This window comes from Dromiciops gliroides, chromosome 3, assembly GCF_019393635.1.
Source record: "Dromiciops gliroides isolate mDroGli1 chromosome 3, mDroGli1.pri, whole genome shotgun sequence".
NCBI lineage: Eukaryota > Metazoa > Chordata > Mammalia > Microbiotheria > Microbiotheriidae > Dromiciops > Dromiciops gliroides.
The window spans coordinates 423,935,890-423,948,942 of NC_057863.1; the positions used below are offsets into that span (position 1 = coordinate 423,935,890).

At 35.9% G+C, this 13,053-nt stretch overlaps 1 pseudogene; it reads right to left on the bottom strand.

The window, feature by feature from the left end:
- Positions 1 to 5,525: 5,525 nt before the first annotated feature.
- On the bottom strand, positions 5,526 to 7,142 carry LOC122747748 (annotated as a pseudogene).
- Positions 7,143 to 13,053: the final 5,911 nt, after the last annotated feature.

Consider the following 13,053-nt stretch of genomic DNA (forward strand, 5'->3'; position numbering starts at 1 on the left):
TTTATGTATCAGAAAGAGCTGCTGTTAGAAAGATCGAGCTTTACTATTTGATTGGACGGAGCTCAGCACAGGTGAAAGGTGAAGGAGATTTCAGCCTTTGACCTTGTGAGTTCAAAAGGTCAAGAGGCCACTCCAGCACCTCCACCTTCCACAGTCTGCATTCCAGAGCTAATGTAGCATCAAAGCCCTAAGGATCCCGAAGTGATTTTCTGGACCCAGTCCATTGGAAACTGAGAGGAGAACTTATCTAACAGTCATGCTGAGTCTGGACATGAACTTGGTTTACTCTCTTTAATTAGAACTACAGTAGAGATGCTCTGACCCAAACTAACCAACTACTGACGTCATGGAACAAGGGATAGTCTGAAATTTTAACACAAAAGTTCACAAGGAATTCCAGGAAGGAGAAAGAGAGGATACAAAGAAGAGAAAACTTGGAACTATGCTTCATATTGCCACCATGATGAGTTTGTAGAATGGAGCAAAGATTCTCTCCGCTACTGCTAGAGAGGAAAAAAGGGGTGTAAGCATTCTGGTAGCATGCTAAGCAATGCTTGGTGAGAACTTCTCCCTTTGATGGGAGGGAGAAGACTTGAGTAAGTGAACAGACTCTCTGAGGTCCCTCTGTTTTTCACTCCACCAGTAGGAAAGAGACAAGCAAAGTTACCTCTGTTACTACTACCAAAGGCATTTTGTGTTGGCTGCTGTTATTTCTTCTGGGTTCCCCTTCTCCCCTTTCTGTCTGTTTCCTACAAAAGAAATTTGCAGGGTTACTAAAAAAAAAAAGATAAATTGTATACTTAATCTCCTGTCCCTATGTAGAGAATTAGGTGGTATGGGAGGAAGGAACCCCTACATGTTGGGAAGAAGTGTTTATATGTTTATCTTTGCTAAACCTTTGAAATAAATATTACTTTTTTGAAAGCTAATCTGAATGTTAAGAGGTTAAATGGAACTTGAATGCTGGGAGCCTCTAAAATTTATCAAATTCAATGAATAAATGCTGGAGTCAATGGTAAGGAGACTGAACACCCCCTAAATCCCTTTAATGGTCCTGAAGAAACCTGGGGGAGGGGTGAAATAAAACATACCTTCAGGCAGAGCAGGCCGGGGTAAACATTGCTATAATAGAGTAGAAAAGATCAGATGTTAACCTAAGTAGCTGAAAACAAGGCAGATTAGGCTAAGTGGATAGGAAAAATTCTGAATGGCAATAGAAATTAAAATAAACATTTAGAGTCAGGGCAATTAGGGGAATCCTCATGGGGAAGGTATAGAATCCTTTGGGATTGCCTTGAATCATTGTATTGGTGAGAATAGCTGTCATTCCTGTCTTCAACATACAATATCGTTGTTACCATGTACAACATCTTCCTTGTTCTGCTCACTTCATTTTGCATGAGTTCATGCAAGTCTTTCTAGTTTTTCTGAAGTCATCCTGCTTGTCATTTCATTATATGAAATGTTATACACATTATACAAAATAGTATTACACACAATAGTATTCCCTCACAATCATATACCACAGCTTGTTCAGCCATTTCCCAATTGATGGGCACCTCCTTAATTTCCAATTCTTAACCCCCCCCCATCTCTCTTTGGGATACAGGTCTAGCAGTGGTATTGCTTGAACAAAAGATGCACACAGTTTTATAGCCCTTTGGGCATAGAAGAGCAGTGGTTTTGTTTTTGTTTTTTTTGCACAGGGCAATGAGGGTTAAGTGACTTGTCCAGGGTTACACAGCTAGTAAGTATCAAATGTCTGAGGGCAGATTTGAACTCAGGTCCTCCTGACTCCAGGGCCAGTGCTCTATCCACTATGCCACCTAGCTGTCCCTCAGTCTTTCTTAAAGACCTCTATTCCTAGGGAGCCTGTGATCTAGCAAGGCAACTTATTCATTTATTGAGTGACTAATTGTTAGATAGCTTTTCCTTACATTGAGTTTAAATCTTCCTTTTTGCAACTCCCACCCATTTCTTCTAGTCCTATTCTCTGATGCAAAACAGAACAAGGTTACTGGAGGCTTCCATATGAGAAATTTTAAGTTCTTGAAGTCTTCTGTAATGACCTTCTAAGTCTTCTACTCTCTAAGCTAAGTATCTGTAGTTCCACCTGGCCATGGTTTTGCACCATCAAGCCTTGTACCTTGTTCTTTCCGTCCTTTGTGTTTTATTGACTTCAAACATCTCATTTTATCTTTCCATGTATATAGATCCTGACCATCCACCTGAGATAGAGCCAGATGCCATTTACAGCCTATTCTGATTACCTTACACAGAAGTGACCTTGCTCTTACCTTAATGAAAATGTGGCATGATATTTAAGGAAATGATGACTTTGCCATTGTAGGTCTGGGGTTCAAATTTTACCTCTGTTACTTGTGACAGGTATGACCTTGCAAAAGTCATTCATTTAACTTCTATGAGTCTCACTTTTTAAATCTGTAAAGTGAAGGAACTGGACTAGATAATTATCAATGTCCTTTTTAGAACAAAATATCTCTCTCTAATTTTATGGCACTTTCCTGGCATTTTTCACAAACTACTAGGTACTGTATACTTTTATATATCTCTTATATACATCCACTTTTCTTAATTCAGCCACCAGACTGGTATGTACTGGTTGAAGTCAAGCAAATAGATTTAATAAGCACTTATTGTGTGCCAAGCACTGTGCTAAGTGCTGGTAATACAAGTAGATAGAAAAACAGTTACCATCCTTCAAGAGCTTATATTCTAATGGAAGAAGATGATATTTATTTAAAAGTAGGCTGAGAAACTGAAAAGGAGCAGAAGATGATAGAAGTGTTGAGTACATCCTGGAAAGGAATGGCATGACTGGCCTGGGTACCCTCTTTAAATGGAAATTCTGAGAGGGAACATTCTAACAGAGGGAGAGGTCACAAGGACTGAGGGTACTTCCAATGTGTGGATTCCAGGGCTGAGAGTGAAGCTTCAGGATGAAAAGTTTGGACAACAGATTTCAGGTTGGTTTCCCCACTACAGTTCTTCCTCCATTTAGCACTACCATATGGTTTGTTTTTGAACCCTGTGATAAAATAATGAGATTTGGCAGATGCCCAGGGGCCCCACCTGAAGATTGATTTGGAATTGATTGAATTGGGTGAAACTGAGAGACTGACTGAGAAACTACTTAAGGATAATTAAATTGAGACCACACCTGGCTGGCCCTGAGTGGGGTGTTGTTCCCAGAGGCTGTGGACTACAACATCAATAGGAGAGCACCCTCAACCAATCAGCTTGAAGGAACTCCCCTTTTGGGGAGGGAGACAGGAAGTAGGAAGGTGAGGCTCACTCGTGAGGTTTTCTCTTTGTCTATCCCACAAAAATCTAAGCTAGGGTTTTCCATTCTTTAAGAGATCTCTTCTTACCCTCTCTCTCTTCACTACCTTTTTTTTTTTTGCGGAGCAATGGGGGTTAAGTGACTTGCCCAGGGTCACACAGCTAGTAAGTGTCAAGTGTCTGAGGCCAGACCTGAACTCAGGTTGTCCTGAATCCAGGACCAGTGCTTTATCCACTGTGCCACCTAGGTGCCCCTCTTCACTAACTTTTAATATACTTTAATAAATACTTAAAAGCCTAAACTCTTTCTGAATTTATCAGTAAATCTTAGCTAATTTCCCCCCAAAACTGGGTGGGGGTGTAGGTAAGGAACCACATTAGATTTTCTCTCTTTCTTTCTTTTTTTTTTTTTTGCGGGGCAATGGGGGTTAAGTGACTTGCCCAGGGTCACACAGCTAGTGTGTCAAGTGGCTGAGGCTGGATTTGAACTCAGGTACTCCTGAATCCAGGACCGGTGCTTTATCCACTATACCACCTAGCTGCCCCCAACATTAGATTTTAAACATCACAACCCTAAAGACCAATGAACTTTTCCATCTCACTAACAGCTGAAACTCTGCCTATGTGTAGTCTCTTCCATAAGAATGTTAACTCCTTGAGAGCAAAGATTGTTGTACTTTTCTATTTATATGCCCAGAGTTTAGCACACTGCCTTGTACATAGTAAATGTTTAATAAATGCTTCCTTCCTTCTTCCTTCCTTCCTTCCTTCCTTCCTTCCTTCCTTCCTTCCTTCCTTCCTTCCTTCCTTCCTTCCTTCCTTCCTTGCTTCCTTCCTTCCTTCCTTCCTTCCTTCCTTCCTTCCTTCCTTCCTTCCTTCCTTCCTTCCTTGCTTCCTTCCTTCCTTCCTATAACCTAGCATAGTCCTTTGAAAACTACAGGACCCCAATGTTGATTCATTAAATGACCTATTTGTGAAGAATTCATTTTCTGATAGTGTAATGGCCATATACTCTTTCCATCTACCGTCAAATCCCTGATGCTCTTGGTCTCGCAAGGCATATTGTTGTTATTTGTCCTTTCTTCTTCTTCTTCTTCTTCTTCTTCTTCTTCTTCTTCTTCTTCTTCTTCTTCTTCTTCTTCTTCTTCTTCTTCTTCTTCTTCTTCTTCTTCTTCTTCTTCTTCTTCTTCTTTCTTCTTCTTTTGCGGGGCAATGAGGGTTAAGTGACTTGCCCAGGGTCACACAGCTAGTAAGCTAGTAAGTGTCAAGTGTATGAGGCCAGATTTGAACTCAGGTCCTCCTGAATTCAGGGCTGGACTTTATCCACTGTGCCACCTAGCTGCCCCCCCCTTTGTTTTTCTTTTAATGTTAATATTGTTTATTTACTTTTGAAAACATTTTAGCATTCTAAACATAAAAAATAAAATCAACAACATGTTCCAAGTATTAGGTACAGAATATTTTAACTTCCATTGTTGCATTGTCCCTTTAGTTTTTTAAAGTTTCCATTTTTAAAAGACAGAATTTAACAACCACAACCAAAAAACCTCTTTTCATGCCAGTTGAAACCCTACCCCTGTGCCACATCTAAGAATGGCAACAGACAGCTATTTTACTATATACAGAATGACAACTTTAAACTAGATGGACAATTGTATAAAGCTACTCTAATTGTGCATGCTTTGGGCTATGGCACATAATGAAAGATTCAGATTAATTTTTCTTTTCTATGGTGTCTTAATTCCAAATATTTATGAGAAGAATTTTTCTAGTACATATAAATACAAACACATACAATATGTGTGTTTGTGTATACTTACACATGGGTACATATTTATATGGGTGTGTGGAAATATGTACATACCCCCTCCTCTCTAGATACACAGAGAGAGTATAAGTTTACAACCTGGGATTTCTAACCAATAACCATAATTATCACACACAAAAGCCTGTAACTTTTAAAAATGCTTTGTTATAGCAACAGCAAAGTACACAGAGAGAGGAAAACGCTAAATTTCCTTTTCATTTTTAAAATGTTTGGAAATATGTACAACTTTGATGCAGTTCAAAGTGCTCATAACACCTATATCCACAACACATAAATTAGGTAAAATGTTCATTTTAAAAGTTAAATGCTACAAATGCAGTAGACACAATATCAATAAAGGCATTTTAGTGTTTTCCCAACTCTTTGATATTTAAGGCAATATATATATATAGTTTTATTCATCATCATCTTCATCTTCCTCTTCTTCCTCCTTCTCCTCCTCCTCCTCTACCTTTTTTCCAGGAAGCTTTAGCTGTTCCCTTTGTTTTTTTTTTAAGACACTCTTTTTTAAATTTTTTAATTAAATTTTTTATTTTACATATAAGGTATTTTATTTTTTCCATTACATGTAAAGATAGTTCCCAACTTTTGCCTATACAAGCTTTACAATTTCAGATTTTTCTCCCTCCCTCCCCTCCCCTAGACAGCAGGCAATCTGATATAGGTTATATCTATATATCTATATCTATATATCTATATACATATACATATAGAGATATATACATATCTATACACACATATATATACACATAATAACATTAATCCTATTTCTGCATTAGTCCTGTTATAAGAGAAAAAATCAGAGCAATGATGAAAAACCTCAAAATAGAAAAAAAAACCAACAGCACCAAAAACAAAAGAAATAGTATGGTTCATTCAGCATCTATACTCCACAGTTCTTTTTTTTTTTTTTTCTTCTTGGATTTGGAGATCCTCTTCTATCATGAGTTGCCTGGAACTCTTCTGTACCATTGCATTGGTGAGAAGAATATAGTCCATCACAGTACATCAACACTCAATGTTGATGATACTGTGTACAATGTTCTTCTGGTTCTGCTCATCTCACTCATCATCAGCTCATGTAAGACCCTCCAGGTTTCTCTGAACTCCTCCTGCTCATCATTTCCTATAGCACAATAGTATTCCATTGTATTCATATACCACAACTTATCCAGCCACTCCCCAATTGATGGCCACCCCCTCAACTTCCAATTCCTTGCTACCACGTAAAGAGCAGCTCTAAATATTTTTGTACATGTGGGTCCCTTTCCCCCTTCCATGATTTCTTTGGGAAAAAGACCTAAAAGTGGTATTGCTGGGTCAAAGGGTATGCACAGCTTTATCGCCCTTTGGGCATAATTCCAAATTGCTCTCCAGAATGGTTGGATCAGTTCACTAGCTGTTCCCTTTGTACTATTAAACTTTCCTTTGGACTTTTAGTAAGCCACATCCTTTTCATATTTTTCCTTCAGTTTTGCTGCCTTATTGTTGTGTGGCTGCTTTTCACTATCAATTATTCCACATCTCACTGAGTTTTTTGTTTGTTTGTTTGTTTGTTTGTTTGTTTTTGTTTTTTGCTACATTCCCAATGGATTTCCCAGAGTTTGTAGATTTTCATCTTGGGGCAAAATTCTGAACAGAATAGGAAGAAGCCAGATGGGGGCTGTTTGGGAGCATTAGGATCCTTCTCCCATCTTTCTCCCTCCATTATCTCCCTGTCATACTGCAACTTATCAGGCTTTGCCATTTTGTTAAACTAGGATTTTCCCTTCCCAGACATATACTTCCATATTTCTGAACACTTCTTTGAAAATTCTGCGAAATTGACAGGAACTTCAGGATTTTTTCCCTTATATTCCTCATGGCATGTTTGTACAAAGAAGGCATAAGTAGACATTTTGCCTTTTTTTGCTTTTTTGGGGGCCACCTTTAGCCTTCTCTGGTGTTTAACTATATTGTTAACTAGTCTGTATAATGCAAGGCCTCGTCCTTTGTTCTTGAAGAAGACCATGACATCAGGGTGATGCCATGACTTGAACCAAATTGTATTTAAGTGAGGGAGGGCTGTGCAAGGTCACCAGCCTCACTTTCTCCTCCAGAGCCGTCTGGGTCCAGTGGCAAGATATACATCAGAATGACTAGCGATGGCCCTGGATGTTTAAGGCAATTGGGATTGAGTTATTTGTCCATGATCACACACCTAATAAGTGTCTGAAGTGAGATTTGAACTTAGGTCCTCCCAACTTCAGGACCAGTGCTCTATCCACTATGCAATGTAGCTGCCCCACCACAAGGAAGAAAGCTATAGTAAAAGAAGTTAAGAGACCTGGGTTGAATCCCAGCTCTGATACTTACTAGCTGTTTTTAACCTCCTGAACTTGATCTTCATCATGGAGATAGTGATACTTTAAGGAAAGCTCTTTATATCGCACAAAGTTCTCCAAAATGTGAGCTTCATCATCATCACAGTCATTGTCTTTGTTGAAAAAGCCAGCCCCACATCACATTGTCAAACAAGTAGATGTGATAATGTTAATAGGACCTAGTATAGAGTATCATGACAGTAACCCCACAAACCCTTTGCGTCACTGATTCAGTGACAAGATCTCATCTTATCCTGTCCTGAAGAACAGACTGATTTGATAAAACCAATCTTATAATTCAATTCCTTTGTGTGACCAGACAGAATCTTAGTGTATACTATTATTTTATTTAGAAGACTAAGGTAGCATTAATTTAAAAGACCTGTGTAAGCTCTGTTCTGTTACCCACATGTCCCAATTCAAGTGGACAACTAGAGATTTAATAAATATTTCTTAATTAATGGCTTAGATATTAATTACTTTACTATTTTAATAATCCATGATTTCATCACTGTGATTTCAACTGTTGCAAAACACCTACTTTTCCCCCCCACAACTTCCTCCCACACCATGACTAAGTAGATGTTTTTATGAATGTCCAAAACAGTTAATCGATTCATTAGTTGGTAACTAACTCTTTGGTGATGAGTCTTTCTGAATTTACCATCAGGCAACCAACACACTGTCTATCTATCAGTGGAGCCATAATCACTCTTTTAAGCTTGTTAGAACATGCCAGAGTTTGTACTAAATTATCCTAGCTTAAAAAATTTAGGATCTTCTCTATGTCAGAATAAAGCCCTAGAATAGGACATTAGCAAAGACTCAAAATATTGCTTCCCTAATGTTCTAAATTTGGTACCTAATTTCCCATTGATATTAGAAATCATTTGGGGGTAGCTAGGTGACACAGTGGATAGAGCACCGGCCCTGAAGTCCGGAGGACCTGAGTTCAAATTCGGCTTCAGACACTTAACACTTACTAGCTGTGTGACCCTAGGCAAGTCACTTAACCCCAATTGCCTCATAAAAATAAAAATAAATTAAAAAAAAATCATTTGACTTAAACAGCTTTCAGTATGATACATTATTTCTAAATCATGCTCTTAATAAATATTTGTTTATTTGTTTCTCTTTAAAACTTACTTGTGCCTTTTCTTCTCCTAAATTTCAGAAGCTTTTGGTGAACATTTAATTTAAATTTACTAAAGGGTAATGATTTGAGGGTTCTACCAAAATAATTCCTTATTCACATTCATTTGAAATTTCATAAAGTGTAGCAACCTAGATGGTAGTCACTAATTTATAATAAAAAGTTCCTATCTCTTCAGCTAAAAGCACAGTAGATAAAAATATAAGTCTAACTTAAAATGTGTGTTGTTTACTTTCTAAATTTCACTTAATGTTTGCTGAAATTAGATTTCCTAATTTTAATTCTTGATCATAATTGCATATGTGAAATCTCTTTCTACTGGTGTGAAGAAAGATTGGCTTTAATTCAACATTTATTTATGATTTCCGGAAAGCATTTATAATGATATCAAATTTTTGTGAGTACTATCAAACCAAGCTGATTTTTCAACTTTCCTTGCTTAGAAAATACTCTACCCACCCCCCCACCCCCGCCTGCCCATCTTGGCTTTTTCCTCCTTCCAATGATAAACTCAATTTTTATTCAGTTCAACTTCTGTAGCTTTGAGTTATTTATTATCATGTCCCTGAAGTTCCCTCATATGTTTGGGTATTTTAGCTTCCATATTAAATTTATATAGAAGACAGAATGAACAGCTGGTCTGTCTACCTTCATCTAAAATTATGGAATCATCCTGTCACAATTAATTTCTATTTATAAAGTCTATAAGGGCTTTCCCCCTTACATAGTATTGTTTCTCCCAGCCTGATATTTTTTTGTTTACCCCTATTTTCTCAAAACCCACCTTATAAAATTATCAAACCAGGTATCAGATTTTTCTTTTCTCAGAATGTCAGATCCTTTTATTATGCATTTGATTTTGACTTGTTGACTGGGATTAATTCTTGAATTTGAATTCCAACTCCTTTTCTTTACCTGACTCATTGTCCCCACTTAGGTATCCTTCCTTCCCTTCTCCTGTGCAATACTCTTATGTTTGATATCATTCCCATTATAATGTAAGATACTTTAGAGTAGAGTAGAAACTATCTTGTTTGCAGGAAGTTATCTTAGAATTTAGCATAGTTCCAGGCACAGCTTAATAAATACTTTCATGTATGGATATATGTATGTTTCTATGTACATATATATATGTATATATATATATATATATATAATTATCATCTGGTTTATGTCTCATCTTTTGCATGATTTGTAATGTATAATTTCTAAGTGCTGACATGTAGCCTAGAAGCAGATAGGTGGTGGTCCTTGTGGAACAGTGATCCTAGAGTCAAAAAGTTCTGAGTTCAAGTCTTGCTCAGACACTAACCACCCATATGACCCTGGGCTAGTCACTTAAACTTTCTTTATTATCTCATTTTCCACATCTAAAAAAATGGCATAACGATAGTACCAACTTCCCAGGGTTGTTGTAAGGACCAAGAGATATTTTAAGGGAGTGTTGCAAAGTTTAAAGTGCATCATCATCATCATCAAATATAGTATCTTATACACTATAGAATTTATATTATAGCATATACTACATTATAATGTATATTACATAATGAAATAATATTTTATATGATATCTACAATATTTTAGAATATCATAGAATACTATCTTATGGACCTTAATACAATTTTAATATTAAAAGCAACGAAGTTCAGTTGAATTAAGTCAAATTTAGGGCCAGTCTACCATATAGCTTGGATAATAATATGTCTTGTCAGATTGTATCCAGCAACTTACGTTCTTCTAGCAATTGCTCCCAAAACAGCACAAAATTTTCAGGCACATATAATGGACATATGCCTTGATCATATTGAGGTGATTTTAAATTGCAGATGAACATGTAAATAATTTTTCATCAAAATGAGAATTTCTTAATGAGATAGCTTCTTTCATGAGAGTCTTACATTTAGTAGTTCTAATGGTAAATCATACACACTCTGAATTAAGATTTAGCAATAAAAATACCTTTTCTAGAGAGTCATTCTGGAGACTTTAGAGTGAGAGTATTTCTGAGCCTCTCAGGCTTGAACAAGAATTGAATCGGTCAAGGCATCCTATTTTAAAAATAATACTGAAGCCATGAGGGCATGGTTATCATATTAAGGTTGATAGAGCCAGTCGGCATTTGAAACAATTGCTTTCCATTACAACCTAATGCCCTGAAACTCTGTCAAGAATTTCTCTGTATTCATGGCACCAAGGAATTTCTATGCTTCATTTTCAGAGTGGAAAATAATTATTATGTTGTAATTTGTTAAGAATTCCTTTGATTAGCTTTTGAGACAGGAACTCACAATTTGACAAAAAATTGTTGGGAAAACTAGAAGGCAGTTTGGCAGACAATAGGTATAGAATAATTTCTTACACTATATACCAAGATAAGAGCAAAATAATACATGATTTAAACATAAAGAGTGATATCAAAAGAAAATTTGGGGAACCATGAAAAACTTGTTATATCAGATCTATGGATAAGGTTAGAATTTCTTATCAAAAAGGGATAGAAAGGATTACAAGATATGAAATGGATAATTTTGATTACATTAAGTTAAACAAAATCAATGCAGCCAAGATTAGAAAGAAAGAAGAAAACTGGGAACAATTTTTGTACTGTTTCTCTGATAAAGACCTAATTTCTCAAATATATAGGGAATGGAGTCAAATTTATAAGAATATGCATCATTCCCCAATTGATAGTCAAAGGACATGAATATGCATTTTTCAGAAGAAATCAAAATCATCTACATTATATGATTAGAAAAATTAGAGATGATTAGATTAGAGAAATACAAATTAAAAGAACTCTGAGATACCACCTCACACCTATCATATAAAATGACAAATGTCATAGAGAATGTGGAAAAATTGGGACACTAATGCTATGTTGGTAGAGTTGTGAACTGATCTAACCATTTTAGAGAGCAATTTGGAATTCTGTCCAATGGGCTATAAAACTGCATACTTTTTGACCCAGAAATGCCACTACTAAGTTTGCATTTCAAAGAGATTTTTTTAAGAGGGGAAAGGATCTATATGTAGAAAAATATTTACAGAAGCTCTTTGTGGTGGCAAAGAATTGGAAATTGAGGGAATATCCATCAATTAGGAAATGGCTAAAAAAGTTGCAATATCTGATTCTAACAGAATGCTACTTTGCTATAAGAAATGAACAGGATGCTTTCAGAAAAAACCTAGGATAACTTTTATGAATTGATACAAAGTGAAGTGAGCAGAATGAGGAGAACATTTTACACAGTTAACAGCAATATTCTAAGGATGATCAACTGTGAATGACAGCTATTCTCATAAAAAAAAATATTCCAAGATAATTCCAAGGGATTTATGATTAAAAATGCTATCTACCCATAGAGAAAGAACTGATGGTATCTGAATATAGATTGAAACATACTTTAAATAAAAACTTTATTCATTTTTCTTGTTTTTTTTTTCTTTGGTCTCTTTTGTTTAGCAACATGGCTATTATGGAAATATGTTTTGCATGACTGCACATGTATAATCTGTATCAAATTGTTTGCCTTCTCAAAGAGAGTGGAGTATAGGAAGAGAGAATTTAGAACTCAAAAATTTTAAAAACAAATGTTAAACATTGCTATTACATGTAACTGTGGGAAAAATTGAATATAAAAAAAGAAAAAAATACTTTGATCCTAAAATCATTCACATTTTGTAGCAAATAAGTCTATAGAACTAACTTTGAAGAATCAAGATAGAAGCAAAGAACCCAGAGCAACCTTTGAAAACAATACAGATCAAAAGAAATAAAAACATACAAAAAGCAATGAAACTGCAATATTGATAGGGTCATAATGTATTTCATAAAGATAAAAGGCACCAACACCAAGGTTGAATTGTGGTGATTAATTTTCATCCTTTGTATATTTTTTTATTTAGAAGAAACTTTGTAATCCAGGATAAAATGGAATCATAGCTAAAGAGTAGGAAGCATCAAAAATCCCTTAGGCTCCTTCCAACAATGTGTTCTACCACTAATATTCATTGCAACAATATTTCCTACTATCTATCTCAATATCAATATGAGAACTCAGTTGGTTCTGTACTTCTTAAGCATTTAATAAGGCTCTCCTAGAATTGTAGATACAACATATTAATCATAGTAATCACCATTACCCAAATCAAACAAAACATTAATGATGGAAAAATTAATAACAGGAAAACCGTAATACCTGAATTGTAGGGTAATACATAAAAAGTAATGAGGGATCTACCTGTTGGCTCCTATGAACCAATGTTGTACAAATTATAAAAATGTAAAATTACTATGCATTTTACATTCAATTTTCCATAGCATGACTAATGAAATTAATACTATCTAGCATTTCAGTCAGGTTTGGTTCAATTCTCACCTCTGTCAAATGCTATGTCTATGACAC